Raw genomic sequence first — 12,202 nt, 5'->3', positions numbered from 1 at the left:
TCGCGGTAGATGACGTACATATAAAGTGCACATATCGCGGTAGGAGATGTACATATAAAGTGTACATATCGCGGTAGGTGACGTACCTATAAAGTGTACATATCACTGTAGCTGACGTACATATAAAGCGTACATATCGCGGTAGCTGACGTACATATAAAGCGTACATATTGCGGTAGCTGACGTACATATAAAGCGTACATATCGCGGTAGCTGACGTACATATAAAGCGTACATATCGCGGTAGGTGACGTACATATAACGTGTACATGTCGCGGTAGCTGACGTACATATAAAGCGTACATATCGCAGTAGCTGACGTACATATAAAGCGTACATATCGCGGTAGGTGACCTACATATAACGTGTACATATCGCGGTAGGTGACGTACATATAACGTGTACATATCGTGGTAGCTGACGTACATATAAAGCGTACATATCGCAGTAGCTGACGTACATATAAAGCGTACATATCGCGGTAGCTGACGTACATATAAAGCGTACATATCGCGGTAGCTGACGTACATATAAAGTGTACATATCGCGGTAGCTGACGTACATATAAAGTATAGACAAATGCCGGATGCCAGAGGCAATGAAACATACAGGCAATGAAATGTATGGGCCTTGTACGGCCGGTCCACGTTTTGGCCGCCTGGCCCCTCCCAAAATGCGCCAATTCGATGGACGCGTGGGTTCGGCCAATGGGCGAACCTTTCACGTTTTTCCCTTCCCGCTTCCTGCCGCTCTGGCGCCATCCCCTCTCCGACAGGTTAGTGGCGACAAAGGCCCGACCCCACTGGCAATGGGAGTCTATGGGTCCTGTACGGCCGGTCCACATTTCGGCCGCCTGGCCCCTCCCAAAAATGCGCCACTTCGATGGACGCACGGGTTCGGCCAATAGGCGAACCTTTCCCGTTTTTCCCTTTCCGCCCCCTGCCGCTCTGGCGCCATCCCCTCTCTGACAGGTTGGTGGCGCTGAACATAGATATCCATAATAAAGGCTAGATGTCTTACGGCGGAGTCTCAAACGTCATCACCGGTGGCCATCTTGCCTCAGGCAAGCTTTCTGGCGTGCTCTGTGGTACCTAATGTAAGGTGAGTGATCAGCACGAACGCAAATACTCTTATCTCATTGAATTCTTGACGGATTTACAAACAGTTTGGTTTCTTACAAATGTTATGAACATGGCTATAATTCTTGATGCTTGAACATGTCGAAATGGCAGATTTTCTTGTCAAAAAATTACTTAATCGTGCAGCATAGTTATGCATCACGGCTACCTGTACAAGTTATCAAGGCTGAGACCACTGGTCAATTATATAGGTTTTACTGGCACCAATAACGATTGTATGACAATTAATCTTTGGTGTAAATTACAATCTTTGTGGATGTGGTTGTAGTTATTAGTTGGCTAATAACAATAACAGTTTGCAAATTTGTTTCAGTTCGAATTCTATTGTATTCAGTTTTTTCCTCCCCAGATGCGGGTGTCAAAGAGGTATGTATTGGATGGTCTGCATGTTATGCTGTGAATTGATTCAAGAAGGTTTTGTGTCCCTAAAATAAATTTTAAGCATCCTAAACCTCACATTGATTATACTGTTAAGGTCAGGGATTAAAACTAGTCAGCTTTATGTCCCTGCCACCCCCAAAATGTGGCAATGAAGTGAATTGTCTGAAATGTGGATTTGTGTCTGCCCTGAGAAGTGCTTCTCTTGGAGCATTCACTATTTTCACCTTATACTGTTAGTTTGCATTCTTGTGTCCTGTTTTGGCAGGATCATCATAGTAAAACAGTATTTGCTTTTGAAGGTTCCTCTCTGTCCTTGGCTTCATCATAAACATTGACACATTGATGTTGATGGTTCCTGTGCTGCTTGAAGGACAGCGATATGTCCTGACTTATAGGTTCAGCCAGGACCACTTGGAGCTTCTCTTCAACTCCATCAGAGCATCCGGTAGGGTTCATTTAGATTTACCAGCCGCAACACTGACACAAAGTGTCAGTAAAAGCTTGTATGCTGTTTTGTTTGTCTGTGTTTTTAAAGCATGTGTTGAATATCTTTGTACTATACTCATACACCTTGTGTTTTTCTTAAGGGGGCTGGAATACCAATCCTAATGCCAGCCAGTTCAAGTACATTTTCAGCAAGCTGATGGCCCGGTGTGGGGTTGTCAAATCATGCAGAGGCAATGTGACTGCACAGGATGACACAGAGTCCCTTCTCCTCCTCTGCAGCAGGAGGAGAAGATCCTCCATCCACGTTTGCTGACATTCCTGCGCTAGTACATGACCACAGCTACCTTCCTGTCTGATTTGATGGCCTTGTGGACAACGCTCTCGTGTACATTTCAGGGAAAGGCTGACTAAAAGTCGATTTTGCCTACAACCGATGGTGCCAATAGTCAAAATCTGAGGCAAATCAATCTCACAATGGTCCAAAAAGATAAATATTCCCTTAATTTCCCCATGGTTATTATAAATTATTTTAATATACCAACTCTTATTTCAGGAGTTGTTGTGCGATGGGCTCTGAAAAAGCTGTCCTCTGATGTCTGCCGTGCCAGCTTGGGAACAGATGCTGCATCTGCCATCAAGGACCAGAGCTACCACCTGCTGAAGTTAAAAAACAATGGAGGTCTGCTGATTCCATCAGAAGGCACAGTGATGGTAGTCAGGGCAGCAGAGTGGGACATTCGTCAGACCTCATGTACCAGACGATCACAGCCCATCAAAGTGCTAGAGGTCGTGTACATTGTACAGAAGAGGATAGGGTCAGAGGATGTGTTTGTGCTCACAGAGCACATCGGACAAACACAGTATGGCATAGACAGCCACCACCATACGCTGTTAACGTTAGTTGTGTCCTTGTTTTTTAAGTTAAGGCTGCACCACATTGCCAAAATAACTAACCTTAGCTTACAGAGCAACAACATGAGACAGAAGCTCAATAAAACCGTCCTTTTCAAAGGGCATTAGCCAAGCTATGTTTTTTGGGTCATTTTATAAATCTCTGTCTTCCATGTGTATACCATCACAGTAGTGTAGGTGGGGATTTTAACATGCTAAATCTATATATACTTGTGAAGGGGACTATTGTACCAATTTTAATAGCAAATAAATGTCACTTTTATAATGGTTTAAAAATAGGAACTTTTGTGTAATTACCCCTGATATATAATCCGAATAGTCTACATGAGACTTCAAAGTGTTACCTTTAATTTGAAACCTGGATTATGCTTCTACACCAAAAGGTTGCCACACAATAAGCCTTTTTTGTCAGTATTTCATATTTTATTATTACAGTAATATTCATATTAAAAAAGTATGTATGTAAATATAAATAAATTAGGACTGTGAAATAATTAATCACACCCAAATAAGTGTTTATATATATATATATATATATATATATATATATATATATATATATATATATATATATATATATATATATATATATATGCGCCGCCGCGCATATCTTGACATTTGGGCTGTACGGGGCTGTACGAAATGGAGGGTTGCGTTACGCCCGCCCGCTCTGAAAATTTTGGAGAAGGACCTGGGTTTGTATCAGAATGAAGAGAGGAACCGGGGCGCAACGGAAGCTGGGGCTGGGGTAGAGCTGGAACGTCCTCTGCTGCGTTTGGCGGGGGGACCGGAGGATTTGCGTGTCCGCTTGCGACCTGGATTCGGAGAACAGACGGAGGAGTGGATGGCGGGGAGATGGAGATGAATCATGATGAGGCAGATAGGAAGCTAGCTGAGAAAGCTGAGCAGAATCTAGGTTCGAGCCTGGCAAAATACCCTTGCAGCGTAATGCGGAGGACGGAGATGAAAGAGCGGCTAGACAGGAACTTTTTCGAGCAGGAGGATTTGAAGATAGGTTGATTCCTTGATTAGAGAACAAGGACCCGGCAGGGTCATCTGAATCGAAATCCAACATAGTGCGACGTTGCTTGCGCTTGCTGGAAGCAGGCTGAGAGATGATTTGAAGTTGCTTTTAAGACGACCGCTGGATGCTGATAGGGCCTTGCGGACGTGCGGCCCGAAGCAGATTGGCTGCGTTGGAGGCGGACCCGCCTCCGATTGGGTGGAAGTAAGCAAAGAGTTTCTTCAGTTGAATTTCCACTTTTAGCCTAATTTTAATCCATTCATCCATTTTTCATCACGCTTGTTCCTCATGGGGTCGCGAGGGGTGCTGGTGCCTATTTCCAGCATTTAATGGGTGAGAGACTGGGTACAACCTGGACAGGACGCCAGTCTGTCGCAAATAAATTTAATCAATAAATAAAATGTATTGTAATGATCAATATTAGAGTTTATTGCTAAGTGCTATTGCACACATACTGTTTCTTTAAGTTAGATTGTTTTGAGTTTATACGGGAAGAAATGTGTGGCTTCCGGGGCAGAGGAGTGGTGGTTCGGGGGACTTGCAAATTACTCTGTGAAAGCTGTCCTAAAAAAAAGTGTTAGCAGCAAAACATCGATCTGGTGCTTGGGTGTCATAATGGAACGATATAGTATTCACACAAAAAATTATTTATTTAGAAGAAATCTTCGACCCTTCATTTTAAGATGAATATCCGCTTTGTGCTGTATATGTGCACCTGGCTTGTGGCTTCTGCTTCAATCATTCTGGCAAATATTCTCAATTGGCTGAAATCGGGGAAACTGTACGGCATGTGAGATATCTAAGGTCAAAGTAAGTGATGGAGGAGAGGAAGAGAGAGAGAGAGGAATTGGAGGCAGCAGAGGAGATATTTGTAATGGATCCAGGAGAAGAAAATGAGCAAGAATCGGTCTCTTTCTCTCTCCTGATTTCACATCGTTTATGTCAGCAGAGGAAAAATAGAATTCGGGCCGAAAGTTTTATTTACGAGATTAAACTGAGTGACTCAGTCTCTCTATCCATCGTGCAGCAGCTACAAACAGCGCTGCCCATGCTGCCGTGATTGAACCGGTGACAAACACTGATGCGCATGTCACACCCACACACTGCTGCTGCCACCGCTGCTGCTGCTGCTGGTGGTAAACTTGGTGCTAGATGCAATTTCTTGACTATGTTCACGCACAGAGCTGTAATACTTTTAATTGTGATTTAGACAGGTGCAGTTCATTTTAAAGATGCGGTTTTAGCGCATATTCAGACAGAAACAGGGAACACCGGAGGTGGGGTTGCGGGGAGCTGAGGTGTGTTGCTATGGGCGTGTTTACCTGCTGAATGTAACCGCTGTAAAACAATCAGAAAAAAAATAATTACTCTGATTAATAACAGCTTTATGGAGCGCTCTGTTATTGTTACTTTGTGCCGCTTTATCAGTTCTCTCTCTGGCTCGCTCACTGACTCGCTCGTCATCGGACACAAATCACATCATACATCTTCATGTTTCTATTTTGCGGCGTAAATTGTGTGTCAGACACAGATTTAGAAGCTGGTACATGAGATAAACAAAGTGAAAACACACAGGTAGAGAGTTTAGTCCATGAATCCACCTGGAGGGTCTTGTTTCAGGTTGTGGAGGTTTGACCAGTCTTTATCTGCCTTATCTGGCTTCTGTTGTGGATGTTGTGTGTAACTTTATTGCAATTTAATTCAAATTAAGTTCTAATTTTATTTAGATAACCTTTGTTATGATGTTTGAGTTGTAACTGCAACTGCTATATATATATATATATATATATATATATATATCATGTTAATAATAAATCTTCCTCAAACTCTAGGGTCACCTGTGGAGTACCACAGGGTTCAGTCCTTGGACCAATTCTCTTTACTATATATATGCTTCCAATAGGCAAAATTATCAGACAGCATGGGATTAATTTCCACTGTTATGCTGATGATACTCAGCTATATTTATCCATAAATCCTGATGAATCCAATCAATTACTTCGACTGCAGTCATGTCTTGATGACATCAAAAGCTGGATGACTTTAAATTTCCTGCATCTAAATTCTGACAAGACCGAAGTTTTAATCTTTGGGCCAGAGTCCTCAAAAAATAAACTTCTTAACCAATCACTTAATCTGGGTGGCATTAACCTGGCCTCTGGTAATAAAGTAAAAAATCTTGGTGTTATTTTTGACCAAGACATGTCATTTAAATCCCATATTAAACAGGTTTCCAGAGTTTCCTTTTTTCACCTCCGGAATATCGCCAGAATTAGAAACATTCTGTCCAGGAGTGATGCTGAAAAACTGGTCCATGCATTTGTTACTTCAAGGCTGGACTATTGTAATTCTTTACTATCAGGAATTCCACAAAATGCAGTTCAAAGCCTTCAGCTGATCCAAAATGCTGCAGCAAGAGTTCTGATGAAAATCAACAAGAGGGATCATATTTCTCCAATTTTAGCTTCCCTTCATTGGCTTCCTGTTAAATCAAGAATAGAATTTAAAATTCTTCTTCTAACATATAAAGCCCTTCATAATCAAACTCCATCATATATCAGAGCTCTGATTACCCCGTATGTTCCTAACAGAGCACTTTGCTCTCAGACTGCAGGTCTGCTGGTGGTTCTTAGAGTCTCTAAAAGTAGAATGGGAGGCAGATCCTTTAGCTATCAGGCTCCTCTCCTGTGGAACCAACTCCCAGTTTTGGTCCGTGAGGCAGACACCCTGTCTACTTTTAAGACTAGGCTTAAAACTTTTCTTTTTGACAAAAATTATAACTAGTGACTCATGTTACTCTCAGCTACCTTTATAGTTTTACTGCTATAGGCTTAGGTTACTGGAGTATATCAGGATCTAATTTTCTCACTACATTGAGTTCTACTGTTCTTCAATTATGCATTATGTGTTGTCATTTCTGCTTTAACTTTCTGTTCTCTCTCTTTTCTCTTCATAGTAGGTACACCTGGTCTGGCGTTCTGTTAACTGTGACATCATCCAGAGAAGACGGCTCACCCGCTACTACCATCTAATGTAGAACAGATTACTAGATCAATGTGTGCTTCTGTGCTTTTTTGTTTCTCTTGTTGTGTCTCTGTTCTGTCTTCTGTAACCCCAGTCGGTCGAGGCAGATGACCGTTCATACTGAGCCCGGTTCTGCCGGAGGTTTTTTTTTCCCGTTAATGGGTGGTTTTTCTTCCCACTGTCGCTTCATGCTTGCTCAGTATGAGGGATTGCAGCAAAGCCATGTACAATGCAGATGACTCTTCCTGTGGCTCTACGGTTCCCCAGGAGTGAATGCTGCTTGTCGGGACTTTGATGCAATCAACTGGTTTCCTTATATAGGACATTTTTGACCAATCTGTATAATCTGACCCAATCTGTATAATATGATTGAACTTGACTTTGTAAAGTGCCTTGAGATGACATGTTTCATGATTTGGCACTATATAAATAAAATTGAATTGAAATTGAATATATATATATATATGTTCATTGCAAGGTTGAAAATTTCATGCTTCTAGTATGAAAGCTGCATATTCATTAATGCATGAGGCCCCTGGAGACAGTAATGCACTAAACTGTCCACCAACATTCTATGCTGCATCTCCTTGAACATATATATGCTCTTCAAATAGAGAGCTTCCTCCAGCTGTTTCAGATTTCTTTTAAACATGTCCTTTGGAATTTTTTATGTTGTTGAAAATTGTGTGGACTGTGTCATAGAAAATCCATGTCTTGCCTTGGGTTGGTGTTTGAAATAAAATCTTTCTGACCTTTCATTGTACTAGAGCATAGTTTAAAACATCACAATATAAATTATGTTGTCAATTAATGACTCTACTGTCACAAATATTAAGAGTTCTGTGATGCAAATTTTGATATTGAGTGAAATAAATACTTTCCTAGGCCAGGACTGATGGAATGAGAAGCAAGTTTATGTAGTGTGTTTTGAGTGACACCTAATGGACTTTACTAAAAATAATTTTGTTCCCTCTAAAATATGGTATTACGCAACATTTACTGTGAAATAATGATAGAAAATATATTTTGTTATCCATATAATTAACATGAAATTCTGGAAATTTGCATCTACATGTTTGCCCTGTTTGAATTGTGTCAAAGGGAATAACAAAGCTTGTTGCTAAGCTAGATCTTGTGTTTCTAAAGAAATGCTGTTTGTTTCACGTTCTTTGAGTGTCACTTCCATAGTGATGCCATGGGTACTGAAACCCTCAGGCGGCCTCTTTTGGCTGTTACTGCCTGCAGAAGCAATTGTCCTTGTCTTGTTTTTTCACTGGTTTAGCCAAAGGAGTTAGGCAAGGTAGCAAGGCAAGTTTATTTGTGTAGCACAAATTCAGCAACATGATATAAGAGGAATAGTAGAGTAGAGTAAAAGTAGAGTGACATCAATATTAGTTTAGTAGTTCACTCACTTTTCAGGTCCTGAAATCATAAATAGAGAGTCCTCTTTCTGTGTTGTTCTCTCTCTCTCTCTCTCTCTCTCTCTCTCTCTCTCTCTCTCTCTCTCTCTCTCTCTCTCTCTCTCTCTCTCTCTCTCTCTCTCTCTCTCTCTCTCTCTCTCTCTCTTAAAGATTATGAAAAAGTAGTTGTTTTTATTGAAGTTACATGGTGACTTTGCTGCCTTAAGCTCCCAGGAAATTAAAACATTTTTAGATGAAACATTTCTGAGTGGATCACTGAAGGGTTCAACGACTTTGTTTGGAATTTTCTGAAATCCAAGAATGATATTGCTTTTAGCCAGCGGTGTCTTTGGTGGTAGTTAAATATTTTCATAGTCCCTCTAACCATAAGAAGTAGGCAGTCTTTTTCTGTTCTACAGAGACCTGTTTGTCATTCATGGAACACAGACAATGAGAAGTACCCTCCCATTGCCTCAGAGGGCAGGCCTGAGTCTCATTTGGGCTTTTAATGACAGTCCAAAACACCCAATTCAGCCTGTTGAAAATCATGCACATGTAGAGATTGAGTATCAGTCCATTGCCACATTCTAAGCCTTTTAACAAACAAAACTGTAATTTATTGATGCTCAGACCTTACCAGATGCCAAGGAGCATACCAACATTTGGAAACACGCAGTTTGCATCTGGTTAAAGGAGCTATAAGTGATGTTGACACCTTTAGGCTTACTTCCAACAACAGGTGACAAATGAGAATGATTTAGGTTGATTTTATAGTAAATATCTTACTTATAGCTCCTTTAAATAAAAAACGTTATTAGCTACCCTTTCAAAGGAGCAGTATTTTATTACTAACCAAAGGCCCAATTGCTTTATAATTAAATAAAAAATGGCATTCATTTTTACACACAATACATACACTGTAAAAACGAATGCATTCCTGTCAAAACACATAGATTTTTTTAAAGGTATCTGGACATCGAAAACCTGAACCATGTCACAACCTAAAGCCTCTGCCCTTTTGGAAACCTCAGCCTGAGATGTGCCTTACTGTGTGTGACTGAACCCTGAAAGACGGATTCTCCTCCTGCCTCTGCGCTTTTGAAGACCTCAGCATGTCGTTTGCCCTGTCATGTATGACCCCATCCCAGACTACGGATTTCCCTTCTGTTACTGCCCCACACTCATCCTGTCAGAAGTGAATTAATTAATTCAGTGATTTAGATCACTCAAGAGGAGCCCTTGGACCCACTGATCAGCACAGTGCAAACTCCCTGCTTCTTTTATTCAGTGCACGTTATATCACACTAAGTTGGACTTGGTACTTGTTCTCCTGAGTGTGCTCCAGTCAGTTCCTTTTCCAGCAAGACCTTTTAAAATCATTCCTGTTGTTGGCTGAATTATCGGGTGTCCAGCTTCTGAACTAATACAATGCTCTGCTTGGAGTACAGACATAGAAGAATAAAGAAGCAATAATAAGTGAACACCAAAAATGGGGATGTTTTGCTGGTGGAGGCCACAAACATTTTCTCTCCTATGTTTTGAAAGCTTTTCAGTTGTTTTGCCTTTGACGAGTCTGTGTCACTACAAGTAGCATGAGGCAATACCTGGATACTAAAGCAGTTGCACAGGGAGTCCACCTCCACCAGCTCATTGATTTGTGCTATTGCCAGAAAGTTTGCTGTGTCTCCCTGCACTGTCTCAAGCATGGACGATATTCCAAGAGGCACTTACTCTGCAGGAAACACTGCAGGGACGTTGTTACACCCCATGAGACCTAGGTTGTGTGTTGGTGTGCATGCCTTTTTTTGTTACTCCTTTGTGCAGGTCATAGTGCTGCAACTCTTGAACAGAGAATACAAAGACATCTCCATTTCCTGCTCAGTCTCCATGTCCCCTGATGTATACGGTGTGCTGCTCTGGTACTGGGCTTCATCCTCATGATGCACATTTGAGTTTGTCTTTACTTTTGTATGTCATCATTCACACACGCCGTTTATATTACATCACTGATTCTGACACTAATATTTCAATGTAGTTTTTGTTAACCCTATACTTTACATTTAATAAATGTTTCTGTTGTGCACTTTTACCTATGGCATGGTGTCCTGCTTTTGCTATGGCCCTGAGCCAGTCCTAACAAATCCCGAAGGTTTTGTTTGATTAGTTATAAGTTAGTTGAACTTTGTCTTTACTGTGTATTTTATTCACTCTCCGCCTCTCTGCCTGCTCGGACGGTTTTTTCTCTGCTCCCTGCTTGCTTGCATTTTCCTGCCTTTTACTTTTTATCTCCTTTTTATCTCTTAGCCAAAACTTCAGAAAGTTGGATTTAGTTATTTTTCTTTTATTTATTTATTTTTATTTACAAAAGATGCCTACCTTCACCACAGAGGACTTTGACAAGCTTCTACAGAAGATAGCTGTTATGGAACTGAAAATCTGCAGACTCGACGTGAATTATGATGTAAACGCCGCGTATAAAAATTAAATAACCCTGCCTGTGATTCTGAACGGTGACTACCAGCCCAGCAACTCATTGAACAAACAGTTCCCTGAGGAAAATGAGAATCCCTGGACCACTCTGGGTGCAAGACCAAAGGATCAAGGAAACCTCCACTTAGACAAAGGAAACTGGTTGATACTACAGAGAAGTGTCCCAAGACAAGTGAAACAACAACGGGCCGTTCTCAAAACAAATGATAGGATTAAACCTGCTGGAAATGTTGGAATTCCGTTACTAAACAGATTCGCTCCACTCCAAGATGTGACCCAGGAGGATCATGACAACAATCAAAGGTATGTCAACAATTTTTGCTCTAAACAACCAGAGAAAAAACATGCCACAGGGCCAAGGACCCTGATTTTATGCAATAGATCTGTAAGTGGGATTAAACATTTCTGTGACAAGAGGTGTTGATTTACACCGATTCAAACTGTGGCCTGGTGTCTGATGTATTAGACATCCTTCCAATGATCATGAAAGTATGCCTGACCTTGGAAAAACTCATAATACAAGCTGAAGCCCTGGGCGACGCCACACGGAGAAAATCAGAAGTATTGAAAGAGGATTACATTCGTCTGCTGAATCTAGTTGATGGCCTTAATGTAAAAGTATTTCTCAGTGGCCCTCAAGTGCCCATTAAGTGTGGAGATGAGATTTTTTACAGAGTTCTGATGCTAAACAAATGGCTGGAAAAAACATTCAAACAAACAACTGTAACCTTCATAGACAACACTAACATCTTTTGGGAGAGGAGACATCTGTTCAACAGAGATGGTTTCTCTCTAAATAGGTCACGTGCAAAACTACTGATTTCAAACATCTTCTATTCTGTGAACCATGCACCACCAGCTTTGTCCCAAAACAAAGCTCAACCAGTGCCAAAAGGAACGATAAGACCAGTACAGCCCGAGCAAGCCAAAATAAAGATAGCCAGAAAGATGTCACAGAAAGAGGCTACATCAGAATTACAATAGGATTCTTCCCAGATCTCAGCAGGACAGAGAGAGGACCCCCTTTTATCTTCCAAAAAGAACCAAAAACCTCCATCGCCACGAACACCGGTCCATACTGCCCCCACCTACCCTTCTTCTCCATAAAGCCTAGATGTTCCTTTTCTGGAATTTTCTCACAACATGAACAAAGTATTCAAGATTGGCCTACAGTTGACATCCTCTCCACACAGCCATTCTGACAACCTCAGCTCTGTGACTAAACAAGAATCTTCTAAAAGCCTCACAGCCCCCGAGCCTCCTCCTCAACGTATCACGCAACATTCCTGCATTCAGGACCTTCAGATAACTTCTCTGTGATACACACAGGGCCCTGGCAGCATGTCTATCAGGCATGACAGTTTCCAGCATCAGCTTGGGCCTTT

The 12,202-nt window shown here is 41.4% G+C and overlaps 1 long non-coding RNA gene across 1 annotated transcript; it reads right to left on the bottom strand.

Moving 5' to 3' along the window:
* Nucleotides 1-2,141: 2,141 nt before the first annotated feature.
* LOC118566272 lies at nt 2,142-12,002 on the bottom strand. Its single transcript, XR_004932913.1, has 3 exons — nt 11,989-12,002; nt 11,906-11,910; nt 2,142-2,229 (listed from the first exon to the last, which is right to left on the bottom strand). It is a non-coding gene; the product is annotated as an uncharacterized LOC118566272 (long non-coding RNA).
* Between the last annotated feature and the right edge of the window lie 200 nt (nt 12,003-12,202).

This window comes from Fundulus heteroclitus, chromosome 16 (assembly GCF_011125445.2).
Source record: "Fundulus heteroclitus isolate FHET01 chromosome 16, MU-UCD_Fhet_4.1, whole genome shotgun sequence".
In the NCBI taxonomy this organism is placed as follows: Eukaryota; Metazoa; Chordata; class Actinopteri; order Cyprinodontiformes; family Fundulidae; genus Fundulus; species Fundulus heteroclitus.
This window is presented reverse-complemented; position numbering and strand designations above follow the sequence as displayed.